Below are 12050 nucleotides of genomic sequence, written 5' to 3'. Positions count from 1 at the left end.
ATTTTTATCTTTTATCTTGTTCCATGAGAAACAATCTCCAGGCCTTAAAAACAGTACCTGGTGCTTAGTAGGTGGTCAGTAGATTTGTTGAATTTAGAAATGGGCGCTTGCACAGATTACTGGGGACCTTGCAAAAAGGGCCGAGGAACTCAGGAAGGATTGTTTGGAAGGTTCTAATGACTAGATGGCTTTTGGAAGGATGGAGTGAGTTAGGAGAGAAAAACATTCTAGACTGAGAGAGCAGGGTGAGTCAGGGCCCTGAGACTTTAAAAGACAGAGCAGGCTCAACTAAATGAACCACTGGGTTCATCTCACAGGCAGCAAGGCAAGCTGAAGAAACTGCCCACAGTCAAAACGAAGCTATCCCAGTCCCAGGTCTGAGTACATACTCTTCTCCTCTACCCACCTCTCCTTGTCAGGCTGAAAATGGGACATCAAGGAGAAGCTGGAGAAAACAGAGGGACATGATATAAAATTGGCTCGAAAGTTTAACTGGGCAAGTCAGAGGAACTTTAATTAGTGGTTCTCAAACAATGTGTACCTTAGACACACATGATATTCCTCATTTGAGTACAAATTTTGGAACTTCCCCTCCACAACTATTGTAGGTGATCCTTGGACTATACTTTGAGAAACACTACACAAGTTGAAATGTTCCGTAATTAAGTGACATGCTACATATGAATAAATTACCAGGAAAAAATGATTCCTTGGAACTGGTGACCAAACTATGATTAAAAGCAACCATCGTGGTAAAGAGTGATGGGTTGTGCATCAGTAAAGAAAGAGAAAAACCACATATCAATGAGTTTCACCTATAAGCAATCTGGTGGGATCTCTAGTCAGGATAAGCACACTAGGGAACACTTAATCAAATAAGTGGGCTTTTTGTTTGCTTGTTTTTTAGCTGTTTTAGCTTCAGGATGGAGAAGAGATTGGAAAGAGGGAAAGCTGGAGGCAAAAAGCCTAGTTTTGTCAGGACGTTGTGCAATAATCCAGGTGGGACGATGAAGGTGGTCTAATTGGTGATGAACTAAAAAAGACCCAGGACATAGTAGTAGTAGGATTTGGTGATTTATTGCAAATGCGGATAGGTAGGAACAAAGAAATGATCAAAATGATGCACTATATGGTAGATAATATTTTGTAAAGATGGTTGCAATGATATCTAGCCCATCTAGAAATATATTATTACAATGTGATGTTGATGTTGAAAGGAAATACCTGTTTCTATCCCTTCAGCCTTGAGTGTTGCAACAAGCTGACAAAATAGTTGCCTTCCTTTTGGCAATTCCTTCACATGTATTCCCTTTTAATAAACGTCAGAGGATACAAATGAATGTGGTATGAGAGCTGAATGCAATTGGATAATAACGGTCAGGACAAAAAATGGATCACAGTGGGTTACTTAATGCTTATCGTCTCATAAAAGACAGCATAGAAGTTTCCCTGAGAGTCAAACATTTTTCTGGTACTAAATTCTAGGAAAAGGTAGTCCTTGGGTATAGGAAATTGGAAAACATAATGGTCAATTTCTTCAAATGGATTTTTAGAAATGTGAAAAATGTTACTAATGAAGTAAAATAGCTCTGTTAGCCTGAGTAAAATCTTAAGGGAGAGCATTACCTCTGAAGGCCAGTGGAGCTAGCTGAGGTGAAGGAAACGCATTGTGGAAGGTAGAAAAAAATTGAACAGTACCTTTGAAATTATGAGGAGCGGTTTTTCCAACCTGGAATTCTATTCTAGCCATCCTGAGTATTTAAGTTGGAGATTAGAGACATTTTTAGACGTGCAAGTCCCCAACATTCATTTCCTAGTCTCCCTTTCTCAAGAGGCTCCTAAATGAGACATCAGCAAACTACGGTCCCTGGTCCAAATCAGCCCACTGTTTTTGTAAGTAAAGTTTTGTTGGAACATGGGCAAGCTCCTTTATTTATTTAGTGTTTATGACTGCTCTCATGTTATAATGGCAGAGTTGAGTAGTTGTGAAGGAAACTCTGTGGCGCACATAGCCTAAACTATGTATTAGCAAGCCCTTTACAGGAAAAGTTTGCCAATAAGGTGTATTTAAAGGAGTAGGAAGGGGAAATGATGGAAACAAACAAACTTTAGACAGGTGGAAGAAAAATGAATCAAGGGTGACAAGAAAGGGTGGAATTGCAAGAAATGTTTAATGTTTGATGTTTGAGAGATGTTAATGAGGCTAAGCTGTCTTGAAAAACCACTAAATGTCCTATAAGATGGAGGAGTATGCAAAATGGGTGAATATGGCCAAAAGGTGCAAACTTCCAGTTACAAATTAATAAAGTCCTAGGGATATAATATACAGCATGGTGACTATAGTTAAACTGTAGGGGCGCCTGGGTGGCTCAGTCAGTTAAGCATCCGACTTCGGCTCAGTTCATGATCTCATGGCTCTTGAGTTCCAGCCCTGTGTTGGGCTCTCTGCTAACAGCTCAGAGCCTGGAGCCTGCTTCTGATTCTCTGTCTCCCTCTTTCTCTGCCCCTCCCCTGCTCTGTCTCTCTTTCCTTCAAAAATAAATGAACATTTAAAAACCCCAAAACTGTATGGTATGTTTGAAAGCTGCTAAGAGAGTAGATCTTAAAAATTCTCATCACAAGAAAGCTTTTAAACTATGTGTGGTGATGGATGTTAACTGAACTTATTATGGTGATCATATAGTAATACACATATATTAAATTATGTTGTACACCTAGAAGGAATATGATCTTATATGTCAATTATATCTAAATTATAAAATATATATGCATTAATAAATTCTTTGTATTTATAATACATACAATATAAAAATATATGTATAAAGCATATGTGTATATACATATTAAATTTTAAGAATTAAAACAGAGGGGCGCCTGGGTGGCTCAGTCGGTTAAGCATCCGACTTCGGCTCAGGTCATGATCTCGCGGTCTGTGGGTTCGAGCCCTGCATCGGGCTCTGTGCTGACAGCTCAGATCCTGGAGCCTGTTTCAGATTCTGTGTCTCCCTCTTTCTCTGACCCTCCCCTGTTCATGCTCTCTTTCTGTCTCAAAAATAAATAAACATTTAAAAAAATTAAAAAAAAAAGAATTAAAACTTAGAGAAGGGACGCCTGGGTGGCTCAGTCAGTTAAGCAGCAGACTCTTCGTTTTGGCTCAGATTTTGATCTCATGTTTCATAGGATTGAGCCCCATGTCAGGCTCTGCACTGACAGCCCAGAGCCTGCTTGATTCTGTCTTTCTTCTCTCTCTGCCTCTTCCCCTACTTGAACATGCACGCATGCACTCTCTCTCAAAATAAGTAAACATTAAAAAAATTAAGGGGTGCCTGGGTCATTCAGTCAGTTAAGCATCTGACTTGGGCTGGGATCATGATATCACAGTGAGTGTGAGCCCCTCCTCGATCCTCTGGCCCGTCTGCCCCTGTCCCGCCCATCACATGCACGTGTGTGCATGTCCGCTAGCTCATGCGCTCTCTCTCTCTCTGTCTCTCTCTCTCTCAAAAATAAATAAAACATTTTTTTTTAATTAAAAAAAAAAAACTTAGAGAAATCATGGTAAACCTCCAGAGTAACAGTGATCTTTATTAGGGTAAAGTGAAGAAGACACAAGCTGGAATGCAAAGGATTAAAGGCTGAAGACTTTTTACCAAGAGATGCCTTGGAGAAAGTAGACTAAAGCCAGTAATAGAGAGGAAGTGGCAGATTAGAACCGTTTTAAGGAGAGTGAATATTTGCTATTTAGATTAGTGGGAGGTGGTTACTATTGTTTGTCTTATTGTTCAACTTTCCCTTTCTCCTTCTATTAATAGTCCCAGGGGCACCTGGGTGGCTCGATCTGTTAAGTGTCTCGTTCAGGTCATGATCTCGTTCATGGGCTTGATCCCCTCTTTGGGCTCTGTGCTGACAGCTCAGAGCCTGGACCCTGCTTCGGATTCCATGTCTTCCCCTTTCTCTGCTCCTCCCTGGCTGGCATTCTGTCTCTGTCTCTGTCTCTGTCTCTGTCTCTCTGTCTCAAAAATAAACATTAAAAAAAATTTTTTTTAATAGTCCCAAATCTCCATCAGTGGGGACAAGTGATCCAAACTAAATCAATCAACTCTCCCATCCCAGGATTTTAAACTTGACACTGTCAAAGGAATCAGACTTTGTTTGTGTTTGGATCAGTTATATCATACTTTCTCCAGGTATGAGAGAGAGTCATTCGAAATACTCTTGATTTGACAAAAGAACCCACACAATATATATAGTACACCTAAGATTAGTTAATTCATTTATAGCATGAATGAGATAATTCAATTACATAAGACGGTGGTCTCTTGTTTTTTATGAAATATTAAAGAAGCAATAATCATAAAAACAAGAAACAGAGCAGATCTAGATCTGAAACTTAAACATGACCTCTGCCACTCACGAGTTGCTCTCTTATTTAGTATGCTCCTCTAGGCATCAGAATGTGTGTGTGTGTGTGTGTGTGTGTGTGTGTGTGTGTGTTCATCATCTCTTTTGTTGTTGAGAAATGTTAGACCAACAGAATACTTTGGGTTCCCAAAGAATTTATGTCAATAAAGTTATTTACCTTTCATCTACTATCATTTGCCCCTATGGTTTCTTTTATTTTTAATCAAGGTTGAATCAAAGTTTGGAGCTTATAATTCTTATTCCACAACATCCAGAAATGAAAGGCTGTGCTATTGCTGAATCATCTGGTTGCAATTCCCTGAGGGATGATCTTCAAGTTCCTGGTCCAGAGATCCTGGTTGCTGCCAAGTTCTTATCCTTTTGGAACATATTTGTTTCATTATTCCTTGTTTCTGTGAACTACTCCAGTACTCTTCTTCATATATTGTTCTACTTCCGTGAGTTGGGTTCTGTGCTGGGAACCAGAGAAACCCTAACTGATACTACTCAGTGACAATCTGCAGATAGTGAATAAAAGTGAGGGATAAAGTAGAATTATGGGTTACTCTCAGGTCTCTGTTTTGGTCAACTGAATGCTGGTTTCACACACTTTGAGGGATACAAGAAGTTGGTTTGAGAAGGAAAATAGGTTCCGTTGCGGATATATTGAGTTTTAAGTGCATGTAGCACATTTAGGTGGAAATGTCCAAGAGAACTTAACTGGAGAGAGAAAGTAGTTATTTGGTAATTGAAGATGAGGGAGTGGGGAATGCAAAGAAAGAGCGGGTAGAACGTCAAATGGTCTGAGATTAAAACTGAAGTGAAGTACCAACTTCAAAGGGGTGGCAGAGAATGAGAGGACAATGAAGGCAACTGATAAGTGGAAAAGAATCAGGAGGAAATTGTGTAGGGAAAACCTAGCAGAGGAGAGTTTTGAAAGGGAGGATGAGTCCATAGTTCAAACAAGATCAGGATGAAAGTGTCCATCAGAGTTTGCTATTGACTAGTTTCAGGGAGGTCCAGTGGGTTGAGGACAGAATACAGGAGCGGCTTGAATATGAGAATGGATAGAGAAGGGTGGGGTAGGTTATTTTTCTAAGGAGAAACTAGGGACAGAGTAGGATAAGAAGAAAGAACACTCAAGATGAACTATGCTGAAGCTATGGTCCCCTGGGAGTAGGGAGGGATATCTTGGAATACAAGGACATGGATAGTGTTAAGAGAATCAATCTGTAGATCATATACATTTTTCATTTAATTTGTTTTGCCTAAGAATGCTGTAAAGTCAAGGTGTCCATGGGGTGCCTAACTGGCCCAGTCAGTAGAGCATGTGACTTTTGATCTCAGGGTCATGAGTTTGAGTCCCACGCTGGACATAGAGATTACTTAAAAATAAAATCTTAAAAAAAAAAAATAGAGTCAAGGTGTCCTATTTCACAATGGCCCTTCTCTGACTTTCCAAAAGAAGCCACACATCTCAGCTACCTCCAGTCTAAGTATGGTTGATTACCCCCAGGGAAGAGCTTCAAGTGACATCAAAGGGACAATTTGATATACTAAATTAGGTAATGAGGAAGTGAATAACTATACCTAGATATTTTTTTTCCTTCCAAAAGCCCCTACCCCTACAACTCTCAGAAGTTGTAACATAAAAATATGCCAATCACTAAGAGTTGGAACCTCTAAAAAATTGTAATATATTTATGTTGTTTTGACAAGTTGTGTACTACTATTAATTATGATTATTCAATCATGATAATTCTTTAGATGGCCACAGAAAAAATTTAAATACTTTTAAGTTATATATCATTTTTGTTGAAGAAAAGGGTACTTTCAAGGACTTTCAAGGTTAAAACTATATTGCATCAGTATAAATTATCAATGGGAGGTGTACCTCAGTGGCTCAGTTGGTAAAGCATCTGACTCTTGATTTTGGTTCAAGTCATGATCTCAGGGTTTGTGAGATGGAGCCCCGCATCCTGCTCTGTACTGAGCATGGAGCCTGCTTGGGATTCTCTCTCTGTCTCTCTCACTCTCTCCCTTTCTCTGCCTCTGTTCCTCCCTGCTCGTGTGCATGCCTGTACGCACACACACGCTCTCTCTCTCTCTCTCTGAAAATAAATACATAAACTTAAAAAATAAATTATTGTGTGGGAAGAAACAGGTTGGTGTAGAAGTTCAAGGAGCAAAAGTAATTATGTAAAATTTCTGATTATTAAGAGCTTGTTCATGTATTTTTTTAATGTTTATTTATTTTTGAGAGAGAGCGAGTGCACAAGCAGGGGAAGGGCAAAGAGAGAGGGAGACACAGAATCCGAAGCAGGCTCCAAGCTGTTAGCACAGAGCCTGATTCAGGACTTGAACCCACGAACCTTGAGATCGTGACCTGAAGTCAGAGGTTTAACTGAGCCACCCAGGCACGCTATTCATGTATTTTTATTTTTTATTTTTATTTTTTAAATTTTTTTAACGTTTATTTATTTTTGAGACAGGGAGAGACGGCATGAACGGGGGAGGGTCAGAGAGACAGGGAGACACAGAATCAGAAACAGGCTCCAGGCTCTGAGCTGTCAGCACAGAGCCTGATGCGGGGCTCGAACTCACGGACCGCGAGATCATGACCTGAGCCGAAGTCGGATGCTTAACCGACTGAGCCACCCAGGCGCCCCTATTCATGTATTTTTAAATAGAGGATAGTAGGCATCAAATCAATATCTCATTTAAAAAATCTTAATTAGATCCTATATATATGTATTTTTAAATAACGGAAGGGTTTTTATTTTAAAATGCTAATATTGGGGTGCCTGGGTGGCTTAGGCAGTTGAGCCTCAGAATCTTGATTTCAGCTCAGGTCATGATCTCGGGGTCATGGGATGGAGCCCCACTCAGCGTGGAGCCTGCTTAAGATTCTATCTCTCAGCTTCTGCCCCTCTGCCTCTCTCCCCCTGTTCTTGAGTGTGCTCTCTCTTAAAAAAACAAAAAGAAAAACAAAAAAAACACTAATATTTACAATAGAATTTGTTATCAAAGTTTCTCCTTTTCAACTATTTATAAGGGAAAATTTGAGATGTCAATCTAAAATGTGTAAATGGATTACCCAAATTTCAAAAATTTGGGGCAGGAGGAAGAATGTGAACCAAAAGGTTTGCAACCACCATCTAAAGAAATTCAGAGGATCTTCTGGTATAGGGATAAATTTTATCCGTAGAGGAAATGTTGCCTTATCTTCTAAGATGCAAGGTGTAGTACTGTATTGAACCAGGTTAGCTTTTTTGCCTTTTTCCAGAGATATTTGGGAGGGAAAAATAAAGTGAATGATAAGATTTGCCAAAGGTTGGGGATTGATTGGCACTGTATTTTTAAGACAGAAACCAAGGGAAGAAAGACTTGAATTCATTGCCATCTTTGGGGTTCGGACTGAGAGCGGAGCACGTGATACTTAGAGGAAACGCAGACCAGAGAGCAGTGGAAATGTTTGAGGCGATGGGGAGGATCCAAAATGTACTTTAAATCCACAGGAAGTGGGGGGTACAACAGTGGAAGGATTCTACATGGCGGTTAGGACTGATGTTTTGGAGTTTGATTTTTAGAAAACAGAATTTTTTGAGCCATGACATGGTTTTTATGTGTAGTGAAACATGTTTTTAATAACTGAAAAGAGCAGAGATGAAGATCATTAGCGTTGTGGATTCTGTTGGCAGACTGGACCCAGTACCCGACTTCTTCGGCAACCAAAATGAATACTGTATGAGACACATCTCTGCAGAACTTTGGCTTCTCTAGAGATCCTTGGGAATGGATCATTGAATCATTTGGGATAACTAGATTTTCTAGATAGTTTAGAATCAATCCTTTTAGGCATCTAAAATTGCTTATTAGAATCATTTTGGATGAACAGCTTTTTAAGATATACTCTGTACTTCCTTGATTTTTGATGCTGATATAGTAGACATCATTTTACTGTTTGATGTCAGGATGATCACCATGAACATCAGTTATTCAGGTGAAATGACGTCAGGGCCTCTTGGGGGTGGTGCTTTTTGTACTTAACAAATAACACCAGCATGTTTTGCTTTTTGAGCTCTTATGGCTTCTATTTATAGTTTTCCTCCTTTTTCTCTTGTTTTTAGGGTGTCTAGTAGCTCTTCTGTCTTCCTAGTACTTGCCCGGAAGAATGCTCTCTAATACTCTGTTTCTAATTTGCTTTTACTATGGAAACAAGACTATTTACTTTGTTAGAACGATGCTTGCATTTAGTGTGATTAGGGCCTAACAGAGGGAGAGGGGACTTCTAAATCTAAAAGATGTAAGTTTTTAGTTCTTGGATTTTGTGATACATTATTTTGGCTTCCCAGTGGCCTCTTCTCTGGCCCCCCCCCCCCCCCGTTCACCCCCTTCCACAATTCTTTCTTGTCTGTTTTGGAAATTGAAGTAGATTCTAGATAGGAAGTACCTCAAGGCCACTATTCAAAACCAAAGTGTGTAGTAAGAATATGAAGCTATTTAGTGGGGAAAATAAACTACAACTAGTTTGAACGGGGAAAGCAACTATGAAAAAGCTTAGAGACTTATTTATTTATTTATTTATTTATTGAAAAAGCTTATAGCTTTAAACTTTAGTGATTAGAAGCAGCATTGTAAATTGCTATAAAGTACTGTATATAATGAGATGTTAAAGGTGTCTTTTTTTGCCTAACAATCCTATCTCTACATATTTCTGTCTCTATATATAACATGTGACTTCGCTGATATATGTATAAGAATTTTTGGGGGCGCCTGGGTGGCTCAGTCGGTTAAGCGTCCGACTTCAGCCAGGTCACGATCTCGCGGTCCGTGGGTTCGAGCCCCGCGTCGGGCTCTGGGCTGATGGCTCAGAGCCTGGAGCCTGCTTCCGATTCTGTGTCTCCCTCTCTCTCTGCCCCTTCCCCGTTCATGCTCTGTCTCTCTCTGTCTCAAAAATAAATAAACGTTAAAAAAAATTAAAAAAAAGAATTTTTTATGGTAGTATTTGCTTGCAATAGTAACAAAAATTGTCGACAACCTAAATGCTCATCAGTAGGGGAATGATTAAATATTGTCATGTACTCATCATGCAGCCATTTAAAAGAATGAAGTAGGGCCACCTGGGTGGCTCAGTCGGTTAAGCATCTGACTTCACTCAGATCGTGGTCTCGCAGTTTGTGAGGTTGAGCCCTGCATCTGGCTCCCACTGCATGGGATTCTCTCTCTCTCCCTCTCTCTCTCTTCCACTCCCCTACTTGCACTCTTTCTCTCTCAAAATAAATAAATAAACTTAAAAAAATAAAAGAATGAGGTAGTTCTTTTTTAAAAAATTGTTTTAACATTTATTTTCAAGAGATAGGGAAAGACAGAGTGCAAGTGGGGGAGGGGTAGGGAGAGGGGGAGACACAGAATCCTAAGCAGGCTCCAGGCTCAGAGCTCAGAGCCCCATGTGGGGCTCAAACCCACCAACCATGAGATCATGACCTGAGCTGAAGTCAGACGCCCAACCAGCTGAGCTATCCAGGCACCCCAAGAAGAAGGTAGTTCTGAACAGACCATAGTGGTGAAGAATGATTCACACTGCCTAGGTTCAAATTCCCACTCTACCCCTTTGTAGTTTGTGGCATTTTAGATTTGTTCCTCCATGATCTGGTGTCATTAAAAATCCCTATTTCATAAGATTGTTGTGAGAACTAAGTGAATTCAACCATGTAACCCCCCCATGTTTATTATTGAGGGGGGGGGGGGAAGCAGGCTCCATACTGACAGCAGTGAGCCCCATGCAGGGCTCAAACTCACAAACCGCGAGATCATGACCTGACCTGAGCTGAAGTTGGTTGCTCAACTGAATGAGCCACCCAGGCACCCCAACCATGTAAAACACTTTAAAACAGTGCCTGGCACAATTAGTATTAGCTATTATTGTCATTACTGGTATGGAGAAATACCTGTGATATCTTGTTTGGTGAAAAGAAAGTTACATAATAGTGTATGTAGTAGGATTCCATTTTTGTTAAAATAAACATAAATCTGTGATTTGCACGTGTGGACTCTAAAAATTTCTACATAGAACTTATGAGATGCTAGTTTTGTCTATAAGTTAAAATTGCCTAGCAAACTTTTTTTTAAAAGTTATATTCTATGGGGTTTTTTTTGTTGTTGGTTTTAGAAGAATCTATTTGAAGTTATGAGAAGTCAACATTTCTCCAAACCAATCCTTAGTGCAGCTACTTTATTCTTTTTTTTTTTTTAATTTTTTTCAACGTTTTTTATTTATTTTTGGGACAGAGAGAGACAGAGCATGAACGGGGGAGGGGCAGAGAGAGAGGGAGACACAGAATAGGAAACAGGCTCCAGGCTCCGAGCCATCCGCCCAGAGCCTGACGCGGGGCTCGAACTCACAGACCGCGGGATCGTGACCTGGCTGAAGTCGGACGCTTAACCGACTGCGCCACCCAGGCGCCCCTACTTTATATATTCATAGTCGGAAAGTTTGGGTGCATCAAACAGGATTCTTTCCAGGGAGCAGGATGAGGGGATGGTGGACAGTGAGATGGGGGACAGCCTTTATTTTATACACTTCCATATTGTAGTCTTGGCAAATAGTTTGTTATGCAGTGACTTTGTGCCAACATCGAACTAAAGAGCCAAAATGTCCTCAAAAAAGGAATTGGCTAATTTAACGAGCTATGAGGTCATTAAGAAAAAAAGTGGTGATGTAGACCTTTTTGAATTAACATGGAAGATTGTGTGTGTTGCGGGGGGGGGGGGGGGGAACTGATGCAAACTTCATTGTTGAGTATGAGCCTGTCTCTATCCTAGTCGCTTTTGAGGGTGTAGATATGTGGCCCCAGAGCACTCGCGCCCAACTGTTACCTGTTAACCACATTTTTCTCTGGGGGAGAAAATGGTGGGAGAGGAAGGGATGTGCAAGAGGAAGGCCCTTCACTTTTAATTTTGTGACATTCTGAATCATTTGAAATGTTCCCAAAGATCATGTATAATTTCCTTATTAAAGCAATAAAGGAAATAGATGTCTTTAATGTCGTGTAAGTACCTTGTACTTGCCTCAGTACAAGGCAAGTACAAGATGTACTTGCCCACATCTGGAATGACATATAGTCATTTTTCAAGACAGTAACCAGGGCTTTATAGATTTCTTTTAGGAATAGACGCAATTTCAATCTATTTAGGGTCTTGATTTCTTCTTTTTATACAAAAAAAAAAAAAAAAAAAGGGATCTGATCTTGTACCTAATTTGTTGTGACAGTGCCACCATTTAAAAGTACAGCAATTATGCAACCCCTTAATTTGAATTGCATTTTGCGAGTGTTTTTCACGTACACGACCTCACGGACCAACTTAAGCCGTCAAGTTAAAATCGGCATATTGAAAATAAATCACTCGGGCTACCTAAAAGAACGTAGGTATTACAAAAAAAAAAAAAAAAAGTTCATGTAAGCATATATACTTGAATTTGAACTTTAAACATATAGGTTCATGTAACTTTTGGTAGGGCTTCGCGGCTTTCCTTCACTCGGCGGTCCTAGTTCTGAGAGGATCGAAAAAGTGCACTTTCTCACTGCCTTTTAGTGATAAGTGGAGCCGGGGGAGCCGGGTCCCGGGCGCTCCACGCGCCGGGGCCGAGA

The sequence above is a fragment of the Panthera uncia genome, chromosome D4 (assembly GCF_023721935.1).
Source record: "Panthera uncia isolate 11264 chromosome D4, Puncia_PCG_1.0, whole genome shotgun sequence".
NCBI classification, from domain to species: domain Eukaryota; kingdom Metazoa; phylum Chordata; class Mammalia; order Carnivora; family Felidae; genus Panthera; species Panthera uncia.
Note: the sequence above shows the minus strand (reverse complement) of the source record.